This window comes from Aquarana catesbeiana, linkage group LG03 (assembly GCF_042186555.1).
Source record: "Aquarana catesbeiana isolate 2022-GZ linkage group LG03, ASM4218655v1, whole genome shotgun sequence".
Classification (NCBI taxonomy): domain Eukaryota; kingdom Metazoa; phylum Chordata; class Amphibia; order Anura; family Ranidae; genus Aquarana; species Aquarana catesbeiana.
This window is the reverse complement of record NC_133326.1, coordinates 708,733,626-708,745,992: the sequence shown is the minus strand read 5'-3', so window position 1 is coordinate 708,745,992 and position 12,367 is coordinate 708,733,626. Positions and strand designations below refer to the sequence as shown.

The window sequence follows — 12,367 nt, the reverse complement described above, 5'->3', positions numbered from 1 at the left end:
GGCGAAAACATGCATGCAATTGGTGGATGTGTGGGGGTGCGCTGGCGCACTGAGCGTGCCGTCTCTAACGGCAATCATGCCGTTAGTGGCAGCACCGGCGCGCATCCGCGGGAGCGACGTCATCGCAGCTCCGGCCAATCACAGCGCCGGAGCCGCGATAACCGGAAAGAAGATAGACACTTTGTAGGAGAAGGGACAGCGGTGACATCGCAGGCTCCCTTGTCAGGTAGGTGACACATAATGGGCTATTATGCGATGCGATGCATAGTAGCCCATTATGCTTTACCTTTGCAGGGAAACAAAGAGGAAGTAAACCCATCAGGATTTCCTTGTTCATATAAAAGGCTAAACATGTCCCAGAACACGGCTCAGTGTCTTCTACAGCACAGGACGGACAGGTAGGAACAACACGGGAGGGGGGAGCTCCATCCCAACCAGACAATCTTCTCTATTACATTTCTTACAATGCTCTGTAGAGTCTCTGCTTTACTGATTGGTGGTCTTCAGGAGATCATTCGGGAGAGGTACAAAGAAACTCATTATCACTATCATAGATCTTATTAATGTTCCTGGGAAAAAAATAGTGGAAGAAAGAATTCCAGCTAAGGGTGTGTTTGTAATTCCACATGGTGAGTACAGCGTTTGCCTTTCAGTTTTTTTATTTACTTAGAGATTAAGGGCTGGTTCACACTTGTGCAAATAAAAAAATGCAAGTGAAAACTTTTATAGAGTCCCACTCTGGCTCTGAGAGCGGAGGAGAGTTAAGCCTCGTACTACACACCATCGTATTGTTGGCTAACAGAGCATCAGACTTTTGTCAAAAGGGAGTGTGGCTGGATCTTGTCTTCCATACAAACGGTACACAATTGTCGTCCAACAAACGTGGAATTTCAGCTCTTGAGCGCCACTCTTTGGGCACCTTCTGCTAATGTCGTGTTTGGTGAGCATTGAACCCGAGCATGCGTGTTTGTACTTTCAACTTTTGTGTGACGGACTTTTGTACAGATGATACGAAAATCTGCCAACAGATCATTGTCCGCCGAAAATTTGCTAGCCTGCCATCCAACATTTGTTGGCCAAAAGTTGGACAACATTTGTCTGAGGGAGCGTACTAGCGTTTGGATTTTAGGCCAACAGTCTGTCATCACACAATCCCCTGCCAACAATAAGATAATGTGTACGTGGCAGGGTTGCCAACCACCAGTAAATTTACTGACAGTTTGTAAAAATCAGTGATTTTTTTACAACTGCCAGTCAATATCAGGGGCTGATATTTTCATGCGGTGTTGACTTTTTAAATGTAAATTAAGCAAATGACCTTGGTATAGGTATTGTCAGCGTTTCCATATCATGTTTATACTGTGCAAATATTCACTGTGTTAGTTTTCAATAGGAGTTCTGTAATTTCTCAGGTTGCCAGTAAAAAAATGTGTTCCGCCAGTAAATTTTCCATGTTTTGTCAGTAAAAAATGCTGCGGGACGTTGGCAACCCTGGTACGAGGCTTTAGGCTTCATGTACACGGGACATGGCTTAACCTCTTCTGAAATATTTAACTTGACAGCTAGAAACCATCATCTAAAAACATCCGTTTAGCCGCGTTTACATGCCATGTTTAACCACGTTTAGAATTTAAAAAAAAAAAAAAAAAAATTATATATTATATATATATATATATATATATATATATATATATATATATATATATATATATATATATATATATATATATATATATATATATATATATATATATATATATATATATATATATATATATATATATATATATATATATATATAAATTATTTTTTTTGTTAAAGCGGAGTTCCACACAAAAATGGAACTTCCGCTTTTCGGAACCCTCCCCCCCTCCGGTGTCACATTTGGCACCTTTCAGGGGGGAGGGGGGTGCAGATACCTGTCTAAGACAGGTATTTGCACCCACTTCCGGCATAGACTCCCATGGGAGTCTACGCCTCTTCCTGTCCCCGCCGCGCTGTCTCCTGGGAACACACAGCTCCCAGGAGAGAGCGGGGACCACTAGGGACGCGCAGCGCGACTCGCGCATGCGCAGTAGGGAACCGGGAAGTGAAGCCGCAACGCTTCACTTCCTGATTCCCTCACCTAGGATGGCGGCGGCAGCTGCCGAGAACCGAGCGGGTTCTCGGCGTCCCCTGCCGACATCGCTGGACTCCTGGACAGGTAAGTGGTCATGTATTAAAAGTCAGCAGCTGCAGTATTTGTAGCTGCTGGCTTTTAATATTTTTTTTTTTTGGCGGTGTGGGTGAACCCCCCCGCTTTAAAATGAAAAATGTCTGTAAACAAAACAAAGTGTTTACAGGCTGTTAGGCCTCATGCACACTGGACATTATAATAACGTTATAAAAATGCCAGTAGCTTTGCAGTGAGTTTTTTTTAAACGTTTTTCAATGCTTTTGAAATTGCGCTGTTTTAGCGTTTATTAGCGATTTTTAGCATTAGCATTTTTTAGCCTTTAAAAAAATAAAAAATTCAATGGATCAAAAACGTTAAGAAAAGCTGGTGAACCGCGTTTTTGAGCGTTTTTCATCCTTTATTGGCATTTTTTGACGTTAGAGCGTTTCTACAGCTGAAAAACTCCTCTCAGAACCCACTAGTTTTTTTTTTTTTAACTGCTTGCTGCCTGCACCGCCGTCATTTGAGGACATCCCAGAATGGCTGCGGGGGTGCCAGTGGTGTCCCTAGGGGGGGGCAGAGGGGGCCATGCCCCCCCCCAACATTATACTGTGCCCTCCCAATTTAAAATGGACACTGGGAATGCAGGGGACAGGTATGGACTGAGCCACCGTATTGCTGGCTCCAGCTCCTCCTCCACCTCCTGAGTCTACTCCCAGCCACTGGTTGCTAGAGCCAGCTCGCATCTAGTAACCAGTGATGTCAGAGCCGGCACTGATAGTTCTCTCCCCTCCTTCCTCTAATACACGAAATGATGAGAGAGGAGACACAGCCAATCTGCTCCTTCTCCCCTCTTGTGTGTGCTTCGAGGGAAGTCAAGTGTGAAGCTAACAAGCTATCAATGCCAGCTCTGGGGCTCTGAGCTGTTGGGAATACCGATACAGGGGCGGCACCAGGTGGGTGCTTTAGCTCCCCTCCATAATTTCACATATAGCACCCCCATCAGCAGCTGCCTCGGTAAGATATTTACTGTAGCCTGGGTGTGCTGCTACCAGTGACACTCCCGCCCCTCAGCCCGCCCCTGTGTGCATGGAGATCGCAAACAGCATGTTAGTTGCAGGGCTAGAGGGTCTCATTCCTGTGCCCCATGCAGCATAAGGAGGGAGGGATCCTGGAAGCGCCTGCTCAGTATTATCCAATCATGCTATGCCTGTGCTACAACCCCTCCCACTTCCCCTGCCGCCTTATTTAGATTTCAGGCAGCCCCAGAGAAAGAAGAAGCCACACCCCTCAGCTTTCTTACTCCCATGTGAGTCTCTTTTTATGTATACTTTAAGGAGCTGAGAAGAAGGTTGTGTAGCAGGTAGCTTGCAGAGTGATAGGTTTGTGGTTTGGTGCAGGCAGTGTTCTCCATAGGGGGACAGGACAAGGGGAAAACACGCACATATAAGTTATGTATGTTGTAATTACCAGGCTGTTAGATCCTCGACATCAGAAGACAGAACACACAGACATCATACATTGATTTATATCAGCAAAAATCATGTTTATTACAGAGACTTCTGTGACAGGGAGAAAGGAATCCATGAGATCTGTGTGTTCTGTCCCTTCCCTGTCTCTGCCTGCTCCATCTTTAACCCTTTTGGCTCCTGCACACTAGTTTTGCCCTCTGAAGAGCAATAAACATTTAGATTGCCCTTTAGAAAACATTAGACAAGTGGTGAGAAGGTGTTGTATCACCTCTTCCCCGCCTGCTTTATCTCCTTGAACCCCACACTGGTACGCCACAACTGTTGTACGAATTAGCACATCTATTTAATATGTAGGTATTTCTCTAAGTGTTTGTTCATTCACACTTAATGCAGTGGGCTGTTTTCTCCATGTTATTATATTTTTTTTTAAATCTTTTAGTGAATTACCACTAAGCACTTTAGTTTCTATGCACATTTATCAGACTCTATTTAACCTATTTCTCTTAGGCCACTCCCACTGTCGGGAGTTATCTCTGCATGCCCTAATGGGCACTGATAGGAGGCACTAATGGGCACTGTTAGGAGGCACTAATGGGCACTTATAGGGGGCACTAATGGGCACTGATAGGAGGCACTAATGGGCACTGATAGGAGGCACTAATGGGCACTGATAGGAGGCACTAATGGGCACTGATAAGGGGCACTGATAAGGGGCACTAATGAGCACTAATAGGAAGCACTAATGGGCACTGATAAGGGGCAATAATGAGCACTGATAGGAGGCACTAATGGGCACTGATAGGAGGCACTAATGGGCACTGATAAGGGGCCCTAATGAGCACTGATAAGGGGCACTAATGGGAACTGATAGGAGGCACTAATGGGCACTGATAGGGGGCACTAATGGGCACTGATAAGAGGCAATAGAGGGGCACTGATAGGAGGCACTAATGGGCACTTATAGGGGGCACTAATGAACACTGATAGGAGGCACTAATGGGCACTGATAGGGGGCACTAATGGGCACTGATAGGAGGCACAAATGGGCACTGATAGGAGGCACAAATGGGCACTGATAGGGGGCACAAATGGGCACTGATAGGAGGCAATAGAGGGGAACTCATAGGAGGCACTCTGGGCACTGATAGGAGGCACTAATGGGCACTGATAAGGGGCACTAATGGGCACTGATAGGAGGCACTAATGGGCACTGATAGGAGGCACTAATTGGCACTGATAAGGGGCACTAATTGGCACTGATAAGGGGCACTAATGGCCACTGATAGGGGGCCCTAATGAGCACTGATAGGAGGCACTAATGGGCACTGGTAAGGGGCACTAATGAGCACTGATAGGAGGCACTAATGGGCACTGGTAAGGGGCACTAATGGGCACTGATAGGAGGCACTAATGGGCACTGATAAGAGGCAATAGAGGGGAACTGATAGGAGGCACTAATGGGCACTAGGGATGAGCCGAACACCCCCCGGTTCGGTTCGCACCAGAACCTGCGAACGGACCGAAAATGCGCACGAACGTTAGAACCCCATTGACGTCTATGGGACTCGAACGTTCGAAATCAAAAGTGCTCATTTTAAAGGCTAATTTGCATGGTATTGTGCTAAAAAGGATTTGGGGACCCGGGTCCTACCCCAGGGGACATGTATCAATGCAAAAAAAACTTTTAAAAACGGCCGTTTTTTCGGGAGCAGTGATTTTAATGATGGTTAAAGTAAAAAAAAAAAGTGAAATATTCCTTTAAATATTGTACCTGGGGGGTGTCTATAGTATGCCTGTAAAGTGGCACGTGTTTCCCGTGTTTAGAACAGTCCCTGCACCAAATGTCATTTTTAAAGGAAAAAATCTCATTTAAAACTGCTTGCGGCTTTAATGTAATGTCGGGTCCTGGCAATATGGATGAAAATCAGTGAGACAAACGGCATGGGTACCTCCCAGTCCATTACCAGGCCCTTTGGGTCTTGTATGGATATTAAGGGGAACCCCGCACCCATATTAAAATAAGGAAAGGTGTGGGGCCACAAGGCTCTATATACATTTTTAACGTGTTTAGCTCCAGCCAAAAAATCTTTTTTAAGCTTTTTGGAAAACATAGGGAAGGGTTATCACCCCTGTGACATTTGTTTTGCTGTCTTTCCTCCTCTTTAGAAGATTTCACCTCACTTTTTGTCCCAATGACAAATGTTTTTTGAAAATTTGGGTTTTTTTGTGGAACAAGGATTGGAAAGCATCAGTGGAAAGGAGAAATGTTTTTCCCATATTAACTCTTACAGGAGAGAATTTCCCTTCCTAGGGGTAGATTTCATCTCACTTCCTGTTGTCTCCTTCCGTTTGCAAGTAGGAGTCGTTTGTAAGTTAGATGTTTGAAAGTAGGGGCCTGCCCTATATACTCAGCATAAATTTGGCCCTTAGGTGTTGTTGTGGCCACAACAACGTAAGCCCTCACAGGGCCCTGCTGTGAAATATTAGATCAAGAATTGTAATTACATGCCCCTGTTGAACAGGGGCAGAAAAATTGGGCCTTTGGTGGTGGTGGTGGTGCTGGTGCCACAACACTGCAACCCCTCACAGACACTCTAGTTGGGACACAGGAACGAGCCCTGCTGCAAAGTATTGCATCAAAAATTGTAATTACACGCCGCTGTTAAACAGGGGCAGAAAAATTGGGCCTTAGGCACTGGTGCTGGTGCTACAACACTGCAACCCCTCACAGACACTCTAGTTGGAACGCAGGAACGAGCCCTGCTGCAAAGTATTGCATCAAAAATTGTAATTACACGCCCCTGTTAAACAGGGGCAGAACAATTGGGCCTTAGGCACTGGTGCTGGTGCCACAACACTGCAACCCCTCACAGACACTCTAGTTGGAACGCAGGAACGAGCCCTGCTGCAAAGTATTGCATCAAAAATTGTAATCACACGCCCCTGTTAAACAGGGGCTGAAAAATTGTGCCTTAGGCATTGGTGGTGGCGCCCAGAACCAAAAATGTTCTTTCAAGCTATCAGCGTGATGATTGAGGAGGAAGAGGATAATTACTCAGGGATAGTCACTCAGCATCAGCATAGGCAGTCTTTGAAGGGATCTGAGATTTAAAAAAAAAAATTTCGGTTACATCAGCATCGGGTGCTTGGTAGCTGGTGGTGATCCAAGACTGATCCTTTTTTATGAAGGTCAGTCGATCGACCGAGTCGGTGGACAGACGCACCCTGTGATCGGTTACAAAGCCTCCAGCAGCACTGAATGTGCGTTCCGAAAGAACGCTGGATGCAGGACAGGCCAGTAGCTCAATTGCATACTGTGCAAGCTCTGGCCAGTGATCCATCCTCAAGACCCAGTAACCCAGAGGATTTTCGGTGGGAAAGGTGTCCAAGTCTGATCTTGCCCCTAGGTATTCCTGCACCATGTAAAACAGACGCTGGCGATGGTTGCTGGAACCGATCATACCTTGGGGCTGCGGACCAAAAAATTGTCTGAACGCATCGGTCAGACGGCCACCTTCTCCACCGCTCCTTCTTTGACTGACCGAAGCCTCAGCAACACGTTGTCCAGAAACAGGAGTTTGTAACCTCCCAGTCTCTGGGAACGCGTTGCACAGACCTTTCTGCAAGGCCTCCCGAAGATGTTTCATCCTCTGCTCCCTCTGCGATGGCAAGATAAGGTCCGCAACCTTACCCTTGTAACGTGGATCAAGGAGGGTTGCCAGCCAGTATTGGTCCTTCTCCTTGATACCACGAACAGGAGGATCCTTACGCAGGCTTTGCAGGATCAGGGAGGCCATGCAGCGTAGGTTTGCTGAGGCATTCGGTCCGGAGTCCTCTGGGTCACTAAGGACGACATGGTCCGCAGCCACCTCCTCCCAGCCACGTACAAGTCCATGTGTTTCTTGGGACTGATCCCTTAAAGACTGCTGCTGATGCTGAGTGCCAGGCTCCACCTCCATACTGACACAATCTTCTTCCTCCTCCTCCTTGTCCTCTTCCTGTGTGATCGGCGGGCATGCAGAAACACTGTCTGGATAAAGGGGGCCTTGAGAGCTAAGGAAGTCCTCCTCTTCCTGCCTCTGTTCTGCCTCAAGTGCCCTGTCCATTATTCCACGCAGCGTGTGCTCCAACAGGTGGACAAGGGGGACAGTGTCACTGATGCATGCACTGTCACTGCTCACCATCCTCGTGGCCTCCTCAAATGGTGACAGGACAGTGCATGCATCCCTGATCATGGCCCACTGGCGTGGGGAAAAAAAAACAAGCTCCCCTGACCCTGTCCTGGTGCCATAGTTGCACAGGTACTCATTGATGGCCCTCTGCTGCGTGTGCAGCCGCTGCAGCATGGCCAACGTTGAGTTCCGCCTGGTGGGCATGTCACAGATTAAGCGGTTCTTGGGCAGGTTAAACTCCTTTTGGAGGTCCGTCAGCCGAGTACTGGCATTATATGACCGGCGGAAATGCACACAGACTTTCCTGGCCTGCCTCAGGACATCCTGTAAGCCCGGGTACCTGCCCAAGAACCGCTGCACCACCAAGTTAAGGACGTGAGCCAAACAGGGCACATGGGTCATTTGTCCCTGTCGGAGGGCAGAGAGGAGGTTGGTGCCATTGTCGCAAACCACCATTCCTGCCTTAAGTTGGCGTGGCGTCAACCACCTCTGAACCTGCCCCTGCAGAGCTGACAGAACCTCTGCCTCAGTGTGGCTCCTGTCCCCCAAGCACACCAGCTCAAGCACCGCATGGCATCTTTTGGCCTGCGTACTTGCGTAGCCCCTTGAATGGCTACGGAGCACCGCTGGTTCCGAGGACAAAGCACAGGAAGAGGCCATGGAGGAAGAAGAAGAGGAGGGGGTGGAGGAGAGAGGTGTGTCACAATCATTAGCATTTTGGAGGCGTGGTGGCGGAACAACCTCCAACACTACTGCACCTTGTCCTGCATCCTTCCCAGCTGCCAGCAGAGTCACCCAATGTGCCGTGAAACTTAAGTAACGTCCCTATCCATGCCTGCTGGACCATGAGTCAGCGGTAATATGCACCTTACCGCTGACCGCCCTGTCCAGAGAGGCATGGACATTGCCTTCCACATGCTGGTAGAGAGCCGGAATCGTCTTCCGTGAGAAAAAGTGGAGTTTAGGTACCTGCCACTGAGGAACCGCACATTCCACAAACTCACGGAAGGGGGCAGAGTCTACCAACTGAAAAGGCAGCAGTTGAAGTGCTAGCAATTTTGCCAAGCTAGCATTCAACCGCTGCGCATGTGGATGGCTGGGAGCAAACTTCTTTCAGCGGTGCAGCAGCTGGGGCAGGGAAATTTGCCTGGTACAATCTGATGTCGGTGTACCAAAAGCAGATTGCCCACAAGTACTTGGCTGTGACACACCTAATTCTACACCTTCATTCCTCTCAGTGCAGGTCTCAGAGAGGACTGAAGGTATAGTGGGGTTGGAGATCTCAGCTGATGAGGAGCAAGGAGAGGTCCTCTTTGTTCTTTGGTGTGGGTCTTTTAGATACGCTTGCCAACGAACTGCATGGCAGGTCAACATATGTCTGGTCAAGCATGTGGTACCCAAGTGGGAGATGTTTTGGCCACGCGAGATACGCTTGAGACATATGTTGCAAATAGCAGCGGTGCGATCTGATGCACTAGTCTCAAAAAAGGCCCACACCAAAGAACTTTTTGAATAACGCGCAGAGACTGCAGCGCCCTGCACATGTGGAGCTTTGGGGTGTGATGCAGTCAATGTGCTGCCCTTAGGCTGGCCCCTGGAGGGCATCCTGCCTCGTTGGTGATGTGCCGCCTCCTCCTCCTCCTCGTCTCTCCTATCAGGCACCCACGTTGAGTCAGTGACCTCATCATCCCCTCCCTCCTCATCACTGGAGCAAACCTGGCAGTATGCTGCAGCAGGGGGAGCATGACTGCCAGATTGCTGTCCTTCTTGGGCACCCCCTCTGTCTGCGCTCATGTTACTGCCTTCATCAAGCTCAGTACCATCATCAGAGCCTTCCAAATGCTGGGCATCCTCCTGGAGCATGTGCCCAACACTGTGGTCAAACAGTTCGAGGGACTCCTCAGGAGGACATGGTGGGGCTAGGGAAGGAGTCACTGATGACATTGAGCCGAGGAAAGAGGCCGCTGCTTTGCCAGACAAAGTACCCTGGGCATGGGTGAGAGAGGATGAGGAGGATGAGGACGGCTTGGTCATCCACTCGACCAAGTCTTCCGCATGTTGTGGCTCAACACGGCCAGCTGCCGAAAAAAAGCCCAAGCGTGTCCCACGGCCACATGCTGATGAGGATGCACCGTCTCCATGACCAGCACTAGACACAGAGCCTGCTTGCCCTCTCTTATTGGCTTGTGACTGTCTGCCTCTCCTTCTTGGCCTTCCAGACATACTAATGGCCTGTAGCTGCACTAAGCTGGGATATGTATGTATATATATATATATATATATATATGTACTGATACTGCAGCTAGCAAAATCAACTGCCTGCCTGTAGTATGAGAACACCACCAACCTTCTACAAGTAGCTTTAGATGAACACTGTGAGGTGGACGCACCCACTAACTTGTAGGTTTAGCTGAACACTGTGAGCAGGACGCACCACACTAACTTGTAGGTTTAGCTGAACACTGTGAGGTGGACGCACCACACTAACTTGTAGGTTTAGCTGAACACTGTGAGCAGGACGCACCCCACTAACTTGTAGGTTTAGCTGAACACTGAGCAGGATGCACCCCACTAACTTGTAGGTTTAGCTGAACACTGTGAGCAGGACACACTGCACTAACTGTAAATAGTCTAGCTGCCTGACTGTGGTACTAATAGGATCAAAAGAACACCATTAATTTTCTTCAGGTAGCTGTATATACTGTAACAAGACAAGCCTGCCTGTCAGTAAGAAGATAACAGGAACGGATCTAGCTGAACACTGTGAGCAGGACGCACTGCACTAACTTGTAGGTTTAGCTGAACACTGTGAGGTGGACGCACCACACTAACTTGTAGGTTTAGCTGAACACTGTGAGCAGGACGCACCCCCCTTAACTTGTAGGTTTAGCTGAACACTGTGAGCAGGACGCACTGCACTAACTGTAAATAGTCTAGCTGCCTGAATGTGGTACTAATAGGATCAAAAGAACACCAGTAATTTTCTTTAGGTAGCTGTATATACTGTAACAAGACAAGCCTGCCTGTCAGTAGGAAGATAACAGGAACGGATCTAGCTGAACACTGTGAGTAGGACGCACTGCACTAACTTGTAGGTTTAGCTGAACACTGTGAGCAGGACGCACTGCACTAACTGTAAATAGTCTAGCTGCCTGAATGTGGTACTAATAGGATCAAAAGAACACCAGTAATTTTCTTCAGGTAGCTGTATATACTGTAACAAGACAAGCCTGCCTGTCAGTAAGAAGATAACAGGAACGGATCTAGCTGAACACTGTGAGCAGGACGCACTGCACTAACTCTAAATAGTCTAGCTGCCTGACTGTGGTACTAATAGGATCAAAGGAACACCAGTAATTTTCTTCAGGTAGCTGTAAATACTGTAACAAGACAAGCCTGCCTGTCAGTAGGAAGATAACAAGAACGGATCTAGCTAAACTGAATACAGTGTATATATATATATGCAACACCTGGGATGCATATATATACACACAATACACTGTAAGTGCAGCTAACTGACTGACTGTTCTGCCTAATCTATCTAACTCAAATCAAATGTCACTGTCTGTCTCTCTCTCTCTCTCAATGAACGCCGGAACACACACTACACAGGGCCGCCGTGCAGGTGGCCTTATATAGTGTGGGGCGTGTACTAAATCCCCTGAGCCATAATTGGCCAAAAAAAACCTATAAACCATGCGCTTACTCCAAAAAAGTCATAGATGTAAGCAGCTAACACAACAAATAGAAAATTTGTAATAAATCATATATAACCAAGTGTAGCGCTAAAAAATGAGAAAGAAAATATTGCTATACCACATATAATAGCAAAATGAATTGTGAAAAGATAGTGTTTTGTATACTTTGTGAACATTCATACATATAGAACACTTATGTTATAAAGCCTTAGGGTCACCAAAAGTGATAACAGGATGTAAAAATGGCAATAAAGTCCAAAACTGAATGTGCAGATACGGTGAACATAAATTTTGCAATGGTGATAAATTCCAAAACATATACTCGTGAGAGATTTCTGTATGTAATCCAACATGTGCTGACAGACCCTTGTGCGAAACCGCCACCTAGGATGACTGGAGGCTTACCAGAAAGTTGGGACCCACCTAGCATACGCTATATGGGTCAAACAGGCTTGGATTGCTCACTGGCAATGAAGGTAGGGAACCAAGGGTTGGTGAATGGTGAAGTTGTAACGTTGCTATCCCAAAGAGGTCTTCTTCATATGGAAGCTCGGACACCAACGGACATTACCCACATGTAATGAAGAAGGGGCTCATAGCGTAATTCCGTAAACCATAAAAAATTTATTAAAAGGAAAAACACTTACATTTCAGAATAAAAAGCGCTTGCAAGTAAAATGGCGGCAGTGGAGTCCTCCCGACGCGTTTCGTCATACAAGACTTCGTCTGGGGTACTTGCCCACTGCAGCCAGACTCCTTTATATAAGGACAAAGACCCCTCTGATGAGAATCCAGCTCCCAGGCTTGTTTGCGTTTGACATAGTAGTCAAATTTGTTGTGTAATAGTTCACTTATTTTGAGTCTGCAGTC

General features: G+C 47.3%; 2 protein-coding genes across 2 annotated transcripts in view; both read left to right on the top strand.

The window, feature by feature from the left end:
• The first annotated feature begins 345 nt into the window (after positions 1–345).
• Positions 346–12,367, top strand: part of LOC141133628 (beta-1,3-galactosyltransferase 5-like) — a 404,153-nt gene continuing 392,131 nt past the window's right edge. The window contains exon 1 of the mRNA XM_073623112.1: positions 346–398. The gene's annotated coding sequence lies outside the window, so the exon portion shown is untranslated. The remainder of the gene's footprint in view (positions 399–12,367) is intronic.
• The window catches only part of LOC141133625 (beta-1,3-galactosyltransferase 5-like), a 74,696-nt gene continuing 63,054 nt past the window's right edge, over positions 726–12,367 (top strand). The window contains exon 1 of the mRNA XM_073623104.1: positions 726–858. The gene's annotated coding sequence lies outside the window, so the exon portion shown is untranslated. The remainder of the gene's footprint in view (positions 859–12,367) is intronic.